Source organism: Tachypleus tridentatus, chromosome 8, assembly GCF_004210375.1.
Source record: "Tachypleus tridentatus isolate NWPU-2018 chromosome 8, ASM421037v1, whole genome shotgun sequence".
In the NCBI taxonomy this organism is placed as follows: Eukaryota; Metazoa; Arthropoda; class Merostomata; order Xiphosura; family Limulidae; genus Tachypleus; species Tachypleus tridentatus.
Genome location: NC_134832.1, coordinates 83,158,879 through 83,174,266, shown reverse-complemented (window position 1 = coordinate 83,174,266; position 15,388 = coordinate 83,158,879).

The window sequence follows — 15,388 nt, the reverse complement described above, 5'->3', positions numbered from 1 at the left end:
CAACTGGGGTAAAATAACAACATTTTATTAAATTATAACAACAGATAACCAGAACAACTAGCATCCGAATTTTATTGTCTACAAAACAACAGTTAGTAAGCCAGTATCTGGCCAGGTCTAGGTGTATATATGTCTGTTAGATTAATATCAACAAATATCAAAGGAATTAGAAGAAGAAAACAAAAGTAAAAAGAACCAGAGAATAACATAATCCCCAAAATGAACCATTTCTTATATCAGTAATAATATTTAGCAATAATTCTTTTCAACTATCTCGTTTAGCTATTTCTATCTACTGATTAGACCACGAAGTTGCATCTCATGTGATTAGTTATTACCATAAATCGACATAACCTTTCACAACATTAATATCTGTACGTCACCGCTAGGGGAACTTGTCATAATACATGCAAACTCAAAATTAACGTGCTGTATCTAGAAAGTGAGTTAGCACTTTAACTTAACTAAAAATTCATAGTTTAACTACACGATAGAAAAAGTACAAAATTAATGGTAACCAAAACGTAACAAAATAAAACTACAATCTGCTATATCAAAGTAATTATACAACATTATCGACTTTTCAAAATGTTGGGTGTATTTTTTCTTATAGCAAAGCCACATCAGGCTATCTGCTTAGCCCACCCAGGGGAATCGAACCCCTGATTTTAGCGTTGTAAATCGAGAGACATACCGCTGTACTAGCGGGGGGCCAAAATGTTGAGACCAGATTTAATTCTAGAGTAAACAATGATTGTTTTAAGTTGTTTGACCAACAGATTTTCAACTTGCTTTAAAGTGTAATGACTCAGAAGTTATAGATTTATTCTAAAGACTGGTGAAGGTAATGTTAGGTTCAATTGTTTTTTTTTTTAATTTCATGCAAAGCTACTCGAGGGCTATCTGCGCTAGCTGTTCCTAATTTAGCAGTGTAAGACCAGAGGGAAGGCAGCTAGTCATCACCACCTACCGCCAACTCTTGGGCTACTCTTTTACCAACAAATAGTGGGATTGACTGTCACATTATAACGCCTCCACGGCTGGGAGGGCGAGCATGTTTGGGGCGACCGGGATTCGAACCCGCGACCCTCGGATTACGAGTCGAACGCCTTAACACGCTTTGCCATGCCGGGCCTAAAGATAGACGTAAAACACTGTAAACATTTTATTTTTTATTTGAATTTTTGCAGTAAAACTAAAATATTATCTAAAATTTTAAACTAAAATGAAATGACTAGAGCTGACAGAAACATTTCATATGTTACATTGTTTAATTACACATTTTGTTTGACTTGCGAAGCAAAATTCGCCAAGAAATTCATTACCAACTTAACTATATAAGCAAGAATTATTTAAACACATACACACACGAACAACAGAGAAATATTATGACACGGGATTCATGGTTTCATAGTAGGGTGAATTCGGTTTGTCGGTTGGTGGTATTAACTTCTGCTGGTACATTTGGATTGTGAGTAGCTTCAGTTCGTGTTCCGAGCCAACTAGCTGCTTTCCGGGTTTATGATCTCGGCTCGCCTGACGATAAAATCGCAGGCTATTGCATATAGATCTCGTTTTTGGTGCCCATTTTGGTCATTTTCCAGCTTTCATCGTCGCACGAAGAATGATGAAGCACGAAAGAATGACAACATAAAAGGGAAGTCCGGCCTCATTTGCTGGTGACAATAATAGTTTTTGTGTTTTTGACACCCTAACAGTGTCTCCCACTTATAATATCGTAAGCTGGTGTTTTCCGTATCCAGAATTGTGCAAGTTCACACACATCTCCAATAACACGGACCAAAGGCTAGAATCTTTAAGTTACGATAGCATGAATTAAGTAAATTAATTTGGCGTACTTGTTTTTCCGTTATGTTACCAAATATTAACACAGTTAACAGACCTTCAAACCGTACATGTTGTGATCGTCTGTAAGTTAAAAAGTACCTCAACCATTTTACTCAAACCCTATTATATTGATATCTGATGGATTAACTAACACATTGATGGCTAAATGTGGTAAGTACATGTGTTTATATAAAATATGTGTAATTTTTAGAATAATTAATTTATAATAATTTGAGGAATTACATCAAGAAACAATGCAAAACATGAACAATATCTGGAGCAAACAAATGTAATAAAATAACAACTGAGGCTGACGGTGGGAAGTATACTAAAATCTATTAAATGTTTTACATACATATATACTATTGATAAATTATAAATAAAGTTGAACCTCAATGAAAAACAAAATCATTGTTTATTACAACCCTTGTCTTTTCAGAAAGTTCATTTGGCTCGGAACATTAAAGAACATTGAAAAGGCAATAAGCTAACAGAACGTATCGCCAAACTCTTAGACTACTCTTGACTGATCTGTTGATGTATTTAACTGTCATACTTAGTGTAGCCACGGCTACATGAAGAAATTATAAACATATTTTTTTAAAACGTAACGTATGAAAATAATTAGTTTTTGAAACTGCTAAAATAGAGCCAGAATACAAAAAGAACAAATTCCAGTAAATTACTTCCAAGTATTCCACCATCTGATCACTCTTTGCAGCACGATATAAATTATCTTGGAACATCACAACCTTCTCTAACACAATTTCAAACTTTCATTCTTAAAATACTGTTTTCCTGTTTCTTTATGAGGTGTTTCTCCAATAATGCATTTGTCGTTTTTAATTTTGTTTTACGTCAAAGTTGTATGACAGTAAAACAAACTCGAACCGTATTAAAGCCAATAGCTTTATTATTTACATTTTGATATTCATTTCTTACCACTGATACGTCTACGTCTCATACTTCTATTACTTAATTTTATATTGTCATCTTCACTTTTTTTCTCGATCTGGTAGAGCGTGTACTACAAATTATCATTGTTTAAGTATTGGATTACCAACTATAGCTAGGTGGCAACTAGCACTACTAATAATATACAAACGTATATTTTATTTGTCTCTTTTGGATATGTGAAAAACTACACAAGAGGTATCTGTGCTTGCAATTTTGAGTTGTTAGATTAAAAAAAAACGCAACAACAACAAAAACCAGCACTCACTGGAAACTCTTGGATTTCTTTAATCGAATAATGAAATTTAAGTGTTATTTCAAGGGCCCGGCCTGGCCAAGCGCGTTAAGGCGAGCGCTTCATAATCTGCGGGTTCGCGCCCGAGTCGCGCCAAACATGCTCGCCCCCCCCCCCCGAGCCATGTGGGCGTTATAATGTGACGGTCAATCTCACTATCCGTTGGTACAAAAGTATCCCTATATATATAACGTGGAAACGTAGCTACAGTTATTATAATATTACCGTACCTATGAAACTAAACGATAGATAGTAATGCTGCTAATCAAATGTGTTTGTAACTACAATGCGTATTTATGGAAAAAGAAATTGTGAATTTACCATAATAAAATTCAGTGATCTGTTTTCTAAGTCTGATGTGTAAAATCGGGTCACATTTACTACTATGGAATCAATATTAATTTCTGCACAAAGTATGGTTACGTATCTTGTTGTCATGGTTTCACATCTAATAAACTTTCATACAATTTAATCGATAATTTCAGTAAATATAACTTTCATCACTCTGTGCCCCTAGTGGGGCTACGGTAAGCTAACGTGCAGATTGCTAGCTTATTCTATAACAAGATCGTATATATACAGTATCGATACTGTGTCGTATAGCTACCATGGAAGTTTATGGTTAAGTTAAATTCCTGAAGCTAAAGATAATTTTATATTGTATAGAATGTATAGAAAATCAAATAAATATCAGGATATTACTTTGATACTATTTGAATGGTGACTGCTTTACTCGGGTTATAAAAAATATTCATCTAATAATTAACATTTTTTATTATTTTATTGTTTTATCTATTATTTTCTTGAGTGGTAACCGATTTTTTCTCTCTTCTGTATCTTTTTTCTAAACGATTTTATAGTTTTAAATGTTTACAAAATTCTTTCATAATAACGATATTTTAAAGTAGTTAATGTGTGTGGTTTAAACTGGTAATTGATAAATTTATCCTCATAGCAGTGTCCAAATATACTAGGGTTCTGCGTACTGTTAACGTTTCTGAGACTTGTAGCTCCAAAATCGCCAAAGAAAGAAAATATAGCTTCAAGAGCTGGTGGTAGGTGGTGCAGACTAACTGTCTTTCTTCTAAGTTGCCACCTGCAGATTCATACCGCTAAAAACCGGGTTTCGATACTCGTGGTGGGCATAGCTTTGTGCTGAATTCTAAAAACACGACCTTCTGAGTTCTAGTTTACCGGACAAAATTATAGATGGCTGATTTACGATGAAAAACGTAAAGTAGAGAAATCACATTCATTGTATAGAGCTTGTTATAGAAACAAGTGTTCGCGATTTTGCTTAAATTTCTTACCAGTTTCTACGCAGCTTTGGGAAGCATACAAGTAACAAATATAAAATGAAAAATGTAATCGCTACTAGTAAATATTTCACTGTCGGTATTAAAAGGTTTCAAGCAAAAAAAAATTAAAAAAGTGAATATTGTACGAATGAAATAAAGTTTTTTATAATAAACGAGTTATTTAGTGTTACATTATCGGAAAATGCCAGTAACATTGTTGGTCCATATTCAGCTGAAAAGATATAAGATTATATCTAATCGGTAAGTTAAACTTATGGCTATGATTTCGAAATACACTTATCATTATATCACAACTCGTAACCGATAAGATAAAGAATAGCTAATCTTATATTCTAGGATTCGTTTAGAACGACGGTATCAAGTTGTGCTTTTGTTCATTCTTCATTTGAATTTTCTTAAGCAGCAGTAAACATCTAAGATATGTATATACTGCAGCGAAGTTCATGTTCGAAAATATATACGAAACATTGAATGTTAATAAGAAAGCATTATGAAAACTACATATAACGTTACAATGCATGGAATCAACACTTAAATGGCCTAATTTAAGCTTAATATCTTATTGATTACCATAGATATTTTAAACTAATAATGAGGTAGGTTTTAATGGAATATCCTTATTTATTATCCAATTAGGTTTAACTTTATGAAATAAAGAGGACATAATATATAAGGTTTTGCATATAATAAAATAAACACCTGCCTCAGGCCAGTTTGACAGTTTACACAAAATTAAAATAAAACTTCTATATATAGAAACTCTGCTTAGCTTTATTCGCATTACACCGCCCTACAGGTCAAAATATAGCAGACAGTATTCAAACATTGACGCCTTCAAATGACTGTCGACCCTCTCGGCTGAATCGAAGCGGAAGAGTCACTCGTAAGGCCTGGGCTACAAACTAAGGCTCATTCTGAAACACTAATAGAACCTTTTAAGATGGTTCTTGAATCTGGTCCAGCAACTCCAATATATTGCACTTGTTTTCTTATTATCCTGAAAGTACACTTTCTAGCACAAAGTGCAGGTTTCATTTAGTTCAGCTTTCTACAAGAAATAGCTTCCATAAAAACCGAATCTATAATAACTTTTACGCAAACATAGGCCATTGGTTAAAGTTCACTCTAATAAATTATTGATACTAATGATTCACATTGGGAACCTTAATGTATTATTATAGTTTTCATCTCTAACTCTCAAATTATCAATTTTATTTGAAACCTATCATTATGGGCGGTGGTTCACGAACTGACTAAGGAACTGAGTCATTATTGTTCTAGGTGAACTAAGGATATCAGTGACATTAATTAACAGTTTATGTTATTTTCTCGTGTGTGTTATCCAAATGCTATTGTGGACCCGTAAACAACAAGGTCATGGACGTATAAAGAACTTTAGTACGTTAAGTGAAACAGAACGTGAAACTTCATTTACCTAAACAATTAAAATATGATGTTATTGTTACAAAGATTTAGAAGCAGACGTGTCTTTTGTGATGTTATAATTCAAACAAGCGAAATAACCTCGACTCAGTTTAGTATTCTTAACCCATCGCACGTGTTTTGAAAACTGAATAAAATGGAAACTCAGGTGCCGAAAAATCCAAGTAACAAAAACCTGACAAAATAACACGTTACGTTGGAAAAATCACACAAGTAGAGAAAAAAAGACATTATTTAGAGTGATACAACATTTCTTAAATTAACAGCAATGCTTACAGAAAGTTAAAAAGAGCATAATTTACTTATTCAAGGAGAATACGTAGGTATTAGGCATGAGTATCAAGGAGTATCTACAGATTTTTACTTAACGTGTTCTAAAAAACAAATTACCTCAGAAAAATAACTGTCATAAGAACACCCGTAGCATACCTAATCTGTAATCTCGTACACTTCGTTTCAACTTCGTAAAGCGTATATTTCGAAAATTCTCTCAAAATTATGTAAAGTTATGTGCTTTAATTCTGGTCGACCATTTCAAAATTAGGGAAAACATACAATGAGCAGAACTCACCGCCAACGCTTGGGTTACTCTAGTGAAATAATGGACTTAGACAACATGCTTTAGTCTAATACGCTAACCGTTAGGCCATTTTTATAGCAGTCGGTGCTTGCTTAAGGTTCTACTAAATTCTACTGCTGTTCATTTGACAGTTGACATATGACTGCCAGTGCATTTTTACTACCGGCAAAAATATGCCATAATAATCATTCCATTATAAGGGTTTTTGTAAATATAGGAATGATATTATGGGAATATTATGAAAGCAACTATTATCTTGTCAAAAACCTTGAACAAGAAAATTACGTCATAAAATTGCTACCCCTACAAACGTAACTAACAATAGTGTACGTAAATAATAAGTGTACGTAAATAATAATAGTGTATGTAAATAATAAGTGTACGTAAATAATAATAGTGTACGTAAATAACAATAGTGTACGTAAATAATAAGTGTACGTAAATAATAATAGTGTACGTAAATAATAATAGTGTACGTAAATAACAATATTGTACGTAAATAATAATAGTATACGTAAATAAAAGTGTACGTAAATAATAATAGTGTACGTAAATAACAATATTGTACGTCAATAATAATAGTGTATGTAAATAATAAGTGTACGTAAATAATAATAGTGTACGTAAATAATAATAGTGTACGTAAATAACAATAGTGTACGTAAATAATAAGTGTACGTAAATAATAATAGTGTACGTAAATAATAATAGTGTACGTAAATAACAATATTGTACGTAAATAATAATAGTATACGTAAATAAAAGTGTACGTAAATAATAATAGTGTACGTAAATAACAATATTGTACGTAAATAATAATAGTATACGTAAATAATAATAGTGTACGTAAATAAAAGTGTAAGTAAATAATAATAGTGTACTTACTTGTCATAGATCGATAGACTTGTTTTGCCAGCAGTATTACTCAGTTACTTTATTTATTCAATTACATTTTTGTAATTTTTTTTAGAATAAACTCGTTTGTTGTACAAGAAAGTGTTTTGTTTTCAGAACATAATTATTTGCACCGGCAGTCATTTATTATGACAGAGAAATATCGTGACACCTTTCTATGACATTTGTTACACATGTTGGTTCAGGTAGAGGTGTTAGTCTTAATTTATCTTGCAATGTTGGAAGGTAAACGTAACAGAAGAAAACACAGCAGTAAGTCTATGGACTTATAACGTTAAAATCGGGTTTCGATACCCGTACTGAGAACAACATTGTGAAGCTTTGTGTTTAGCTACAAACAAACAAAGTAAAGAAAAATAGATAATTGTGACTTGTAAATTTCTAAAGGTTCTGCAGATGAAACCGATTGCATAAACTTCAGAAATTAGATAATTTTGGTGGCTTGTTTGTAGTTAAGCACAGAGCTATAAAAGGAGATATTTGTAGTTTGCCCACCACCTATATTGATACTCACTATCTAGTGTTTCAAAGCTGTAGACATACTGTCCTCTGAATAATTTAATAATATTTTTAATACTAATTTCTACTACCTAGAATGATAATTTCAGACTTTACTTGACTGTATTATCACCTTATAACTGATGGCTTTTATGAAGTGGAACTATTGATACCATATGACAAACTTATTTATGAATTGAGATATCGACATTTAAATTTTCTTAAAATTAAATATGTCGCTCCAACTTTTGGTTAAAGACAAGATATATAATCCTTATTAAAACTTACTGAGAAATTGATTATTCATATAAAACTACCTTTTAACATAGAATTTTTGAAACTATCTTAGCTTTAACAGTTTATTACAAGTTTTATTTACATATACTATTATTTTAATCAAGAATTATTCCATCTACAACTTTTACAGCAGAATAATAATTTCTTAATAATGGAAAAAAAAAATCTATTTATTTACTTAGTTGAATTCTTGTTCTATTATTGTAAATGGCTAACCTAAATGTGTCATTTAAATCTTATATAGTTGACTGCAATAAAGGTATATTTTATGTTTATGGCAATAATTATGATCAAATTGATGGAATGAGTGTCTGATCAAACTATGTGATCAAATTCACCTTCATATAACCAAAAAACAGTAGTTAGACATTATCAAATTCATTTTATGCCAATAGGTTAAACATGTATGCAGATGTCAATTTTACAACTTTTAAGTATTTTTAAAATAAATTTAGGATCTAGAAGAATTTTTATTTAAATTTTAAAACTTCGATCAGCTCTAACTCATCAAAACACTTGTCACTGAACATTAACTTAGTACTAGTTTGATCCGCCCACTGTTAGTAAGGCTTTGCTTAGTATTTCAATTAACATCTTGCCTTTTTAAAACACATAATTTGTTTGTTTGATGTTAACTTCAAATCTACACAGTAAACCGTCTTTACTCTGTCTATCGAGGGCATCGAAACCCGAATATAGAATTATAAGCGTTTAGACTTGTCACTAAACCATTGGATGGGAGGGAACTGTTCAACATGAAACTACATTTATCTGATTTCATGACTGAAACTTTTAACAACCTAACGAGGAAAACGTCTGAAAATAAATCAAAATATGTTTACCTTTTCCTCTTTTTCATCACATGTCGGTGTTCGACTTGTTAACTTATCCAGTTAAACAGTGCAGATAGTAAAAGTGGAAAAGTGGACAAAAACATGTGAAGGAGTTCATTACTGAAGTTAATCATTGTTATAATACAAATTGTAAGTAGTTATAGTGTTTTTTTCTTAATTAAAGAAGAAAATGTTACGTTGATTATCTTTTAAACAAGTGTAATGTCTCTGTTAAACATGTTTACATGTGCTAAATGATACTCTTACACACGTTTACATATAATGGATGATTCTCTTATACATGTTTACATGTGGTAAATGATCCTCTAATGTGTGTTGGTATACGGTAAATGATCATGTTACACATGTTTATATGTGGTAAATAATTCTTGTAGAAAATGTTTATCTTGTTTATATGAAGTTATGCATATCTATAAATATTAATAAATATCAAACAAATTTAAAAATAATTCTCGTTTTCGACTAAAGAAATAAGGTTAATTCTTTATAAACTATGATATGACATGACTACTAATAACACTTCGGGCCAATACATTTTGGGTTAAAAATATCTAGAAATTCATTATGCTTCTACGAATTTAGTTGTGTTCAAGGAAGAAATATTTGTAAAAATATCATGAAATATTCTATCAAATTCAAATTTGACTAATTTGCTACTAATGTTTTGACTTTGCATTTTGATTTTGGAAACGAAAAAACAAAACAAAAGTCTACCTTAACCTGTAGAACAAATAAAAGTTACAATAAGAAAGCATATTTCGAGTCATATCTAAACATCTGAGGTCCATAAAAACGAAACTAAATTTGTGGAGGATCGTATCATAAGCTCATAACATTTAATAATTTAGACGATTTGATTTTTTTTATTATAGTTGGGACCCGGCATGGCCAAGCGTGTTAAGGCGTGTGACTCGTAATCCAAGAGTCGCGCGTTTGTATCCCCGTCGCACTAAACATGCTCGCCTTTTGAGGCGTGGGGGCATTATAATGTTACGGTCAATCCCACTATCTGTTGGTAAAAGAGTAGCCCAAGAGCTGGGGGTGATAACTAGCTGCCTTCCCTCGAGTAGCTTTGCACGAAGTACAAAAACAAACATGAGTTAAAAGACTTAACGTTGTTTTATTTGACTAGTATGATTTACATTATTAGAACAACTGTCCTAAAGGATAGGAAAATAATAAAGAAACAAATATGACAATTTGGAACGACATCTCTTTCTGCTTTGTGTACCTAAAATTAACATTTCACTTTTTAAAGTGCAGGATATTAGTTTTCGATTAAAATGTTTCTGATTCATCTTAAAAATTAGATCATCTGACGGAAGTTTCATATTCAACGCAAAATTGCGTTTAATTCTAAGTTTCTGAGAAAATATACCACAAAAAAATGACACATTTCATAATACTTAGCCCTAGTTTGCTATCACCACTCACATTAAAATTACTTTATTGAAAGAAGAGACAACAATAGGAGTTTAATTCCAATAAGATTTTCAGAATGTTTTCCGTGAAGAGAAGAACACTTACACTGTATATAGACTAATAATGTAAAAATAACATACAACCATGAGTTTTAGTACGTAAAACACTAAAATCCGGGGGCAGATTCCCTGCAGAGGACGCTGCAAGCAGCCCAATGTGATTTTGATTTAAAACAAACGTATTCATTTAGACTAATATACAATAACATATCTCAACTCACAACCTTTGAAATACGAATTGAATAAGTAAGCAAATAAGTAATTGGGTTTAAGAGCACTCAAAATTCATGACAAGCACCTTTAAAGATTGGTTATTATTTTAATAGTTGTTTATTTGTTTTTTGAATTTCGCCAAAGCTACACGCTATTCGTTCGTAATATAGCAGTGTAAGACTAGAGGGAAGGTAGCTAGTCATCACTACCACCATAAACTTTTGTGCTACTCTTTTACCAATAAATAGGGGGATTGATCGTCACGTTATAACGCCCATATATTTGGTGTGACGGGAATTCAGACCAGCAACTTTTGATGTACGTTAACGTCAACTATATTCATAGATGGCGCCACGTCTTATATATAACCAAATACAAAATAAAGAATATTAAATTTTCTATAACACATCATACATGCAGTGTATGGAAGGCCGTATAAACGTCTTATATGTCTCGGACAGTGCTCTAGCATCATCTGTGGAGGAATTAAATGGAAAAAAATGGCCATCGTTATCACAATAATACGTGAACTGAACTGAAATTTCTGCTTGAACAGCCACAACAATGCTGATAAGAATAGCCTTTGAGGTATATTACCGTGTTTCTCCGATAATAAGACCTACCCATAAAATACGACCTAGTGTGATTTTTGGGGATAGTTTTAATACAAGCCCTACCCTTAAAATAAGCCCTAGTTAAGAGTGGCAGGAAGAGGAAAGAAATAAAAAAAGATAATTTATTAATTAGTTTAATAGTTAGTTAATTAGTTTGTTTAAGTATTAATCAGTTAGTTTAATAGTTTAATAATAGTTTATTTTAAATGGTTAGTTTAATAGTTTTACTTTGTAACTTCATTTTTTTAATATATCAAAATAAGACATCCCCCGAAAATAAGCCCTAGTGTCATATTTTGGAGTGAAAATTAATATAAGCCCTGTCTTATTTTTGGAGAAACACGGTAACTACCTTTTTTGATCCGTGACCTTTCAACTTCGGTCCGTAAGACACTTCTTCAGCCAATGACCTGTACTAATTAATTACATGAAACACTGTGAAAGAACATTGAGGTCTCGGTGTTGAAAGAAACCGCACCTACCGGCAAAACTTTGGCCACTACTTCCTACAAAGTCACACTGACTATCGCACAGTGTATACCTTGTTTAAAGATACACATATTGAGTTATCATAGCTTATAGACAGTTTTGGTGAGATTATAAAGGGAAATGTAATAATATCTTATGTTATAAATAAATTGTGTGAATGTTTGGCCTTGTCTGTTGTTTATTATAGCATCAACTCACGCATTTTATTTCTAAGTTCATAATCTGGACAAAGGACGGGTACCTCAGCTTGTATAAAATAAATCACATAAAACTTTTCTCCTTTCTCTTTATTTAATAACGTTTTCAAATTAAAAACAAAACAAAACATTATTTTTCAAAAGTCTTAAAGAACAAAATTTATTCAAAATTAGGCTTAAAAACTATTAAAGGGTGAATGATATACAAATATGATTCGCAAGTTTTACCTCTAAGCAAACACTTGAAATTATTTTATGGTTTATTTGTTTGCAATTAAGCACAAAGCTACACAATGGGCTACCTGTGCTCTGCCTACCACGGGTATTTAAACCTGGATTCTAGAGGTGTGAGTCCGCAGACATCCAGCTGTGCCACTAGGGGGCTTATTTCATATCTCTTTGAGAGTTAGCGTAAACGAATGAGTTATATTATCATATTAAATTATTATGGTGCTATAATTCATGTCTTAGAAATTTAATTTGATAAACAAAATATTCATTTTAGTAGATTAACAAGTAGCTTTGGAAATTTACTGCTTGAGTTTTGTTTTTCTTCATTTTGAGGTCTTTCGTTTTGTTTGACCTTCTTCGAATATTTACACAAACACTGCATAGCGTATGCGTACTATTCGACCCTAATATTGATGGGAAAAACTAGAAAGAAGACAGCTAATAAATGAACTTCAACGTTAGCACTTCTAAAACCCTTGGTTTACTCTAATCAAATAGGAGGATTTGACTGTCACTCTTTTAATGTATCCATGAACTTAAAGTGAGGAACACGATTCATTTTAATTTGTTTTTAAACGGGGGACGATTAACTGACCCCTGAGTGGACAATGAGAGACGTTACAGGATATAACACTCGATAATAATTTTAACGGGCAGTGATAAATATCAGTTTATATCGAAATTTCACTAACTTGAATAGCAATAGATACAAAAAAATATTTTATATCGAAACAGCAAACACTATTCAAGACGATGTCATTAACATATGTTACGTTTTTTGATTATTGTATTTGATAAATAACTGCTACTCATAATACATGACTCATGTGCTCAACTTCAAACAAACATGCTTGGAGAAACAACTGCCATCTATCGGTATATTTTAGATACTATCTTTGCAATGTCAAAAGTTGGTTTAAGTTAAATAAGCAATTTATTTTGTGTAATGACGACTATGAATTAGACGGACAACCAATACTGAAAAACACTAGAAACGATTATTCCCTATCATTTTGTAAAAAACAACAACTGTAAACTATAGTGTGTTTAACATATTATATTTGTCATTTCGATCAATTAAACATATATATAATGTGAAATTTGATTGAACGAAACTACATTCTATCGCTAAATTACGTTGAATGCTTAGTTTTAATTACACCAGGGGCGCCCCGGTTTTTTATCATTCAATTTTGGCACTCTACTTTTTCAAATCGGTTAAAACTACCAAAATTCACAGCTTTTACGTTTAAGGGTAAGTGTAACTTAAAAACAACAACAACGTAATTTTACTTGTACAATTATTTGACTACTCGGTTTACAAAACTTTTTTTCTTTTCAACTTAAAGGTTTCAAAACATTTAAAAGTAGAAATATTAACTCTGGAGAAAAATAAAACCAAAGAAAATAATTATTAATCCTACTGAGTGTATAACAATCAAATTTGAACATTTCGTGTTTTTTTTATGTGCCACATCGGATCGTCTATAATTAGGCAACAGTGAATAAGTAATAGAACCGTATAAGTAACAACGTGTTGAGCATTTGAGTCACGAGAGGTCAGTCCAGAAAAACCGAAACGGTGGACGTAGCTTAGTGCGTCTAGCAAGCCAGAATATTAATACACCAGCTTAATACTCGAATCCCTTTGTCGTAAAATTACGTTATGACTTTGGAGTGATGACAGTAAGACCGACAATCGAATCCTACGATTCGTTTAAATTAACCTAATAGCTGGAGGTGTGTGTTGCCGATCAGCTGCCTTCACTCTAGTGTATCAGTTGAATATTATCGATAACGTTAACGCAGATAACTCTAGATTAACTTTATGCTAATATCTAAACATTTCAGTAAAATAATTTTTAAAATGTAAAATGTAAAATTTATGGATGTTAAAAAATAAAGTTCAGGGTCTAAATTCTCCATCTTTTCTTTATGACCAGCACCTTTTGAAATTATAAGAGAAAGCTTGTGAAAAAAAAAATAATAATTTCAACAATCGTACCTAGTGATATATGTATAACAGCGTGATATCCCTCTCATGAGCATATATTTATTTCTGATATATTTTGCTTATTCCTGTTTCTTCTTCAAAGTTTGTTTTGTTCATATTGGTTTCACTTAAGTGGACTGCAAAACGTAAAATATTGAAATCATTTTAATGTAAACTGTAAGTAGAACTATTAATACTAGAAATATTTATGGAAATTAAAATAAATCTTAATAAAGAATTCTTTAATCCTTAATCCTACCGATCCAGTTATTATTTTCTTGCACTTTGCATAATGAGAAACGTCCGAAAATAAGCATTTCTTGAACAGCAAGATAAATATGTTGACATTATTCATATTACGAGATGTGCATAACATATGGCAGCACGTGTGAGAGATAAGCTCGCTTAACGTTTGTCGATTTATCTGGAATTAAACACTAGCTACCCAACGGGTAAGCTGTGCTCTGCCCACCACGGAAATCGAACCCCCTGTTTCTAGAGGTGTGAGTCCACAGACATACCGCTATGTCGCTGGGGTCATGTTGGTTAATTGTCAAGCCCAAAGCAATGTAGTGGACGAACCATTTGCACTTTTTCCTACTAAGGGGATTCGAAACACAAATTTTAGCATTATAAACCGTCAACCCACCGGAGGATGAAACTCGTTTGATGTATGTGTAAGTCTATGAAAAGTTAAGGTATGAACAACACGAGTGTCAAAGAAATAAATAAGAGAGTAATCGATTTAATAAAAGTTGTAATTTTTTTGTCTTAATAACATGTATTTCTTTATTTATCAAACCTAATACACCCATATAATTCATTAATACTATGATGTACAATAGCTTAACGTCTAAGTAAAATTTGTTTAATAACCATTTTTGATACCTCCGAGATTTGAATTTGTATCTTACAATAAAAGGTCAATAAGAACACTGAGAAGACATTAGAGTAGAGCCCATTTCATAAAAGTTAGTGTTTTAACCGCTGTGAGACTGTGGGTATACAACAACCTTAGGCATCTTAAAAAATATTCATATCACTAATGAAGTAAAAAACCAACATAAGAAATACACGTTTTAGTTTTTTTTAAACAATGAGAGAAAAATATGTCTAGAAATAATGTATTTTCTGTTGCCAATTGTGTACTTATTGTGTTGTGGCTTG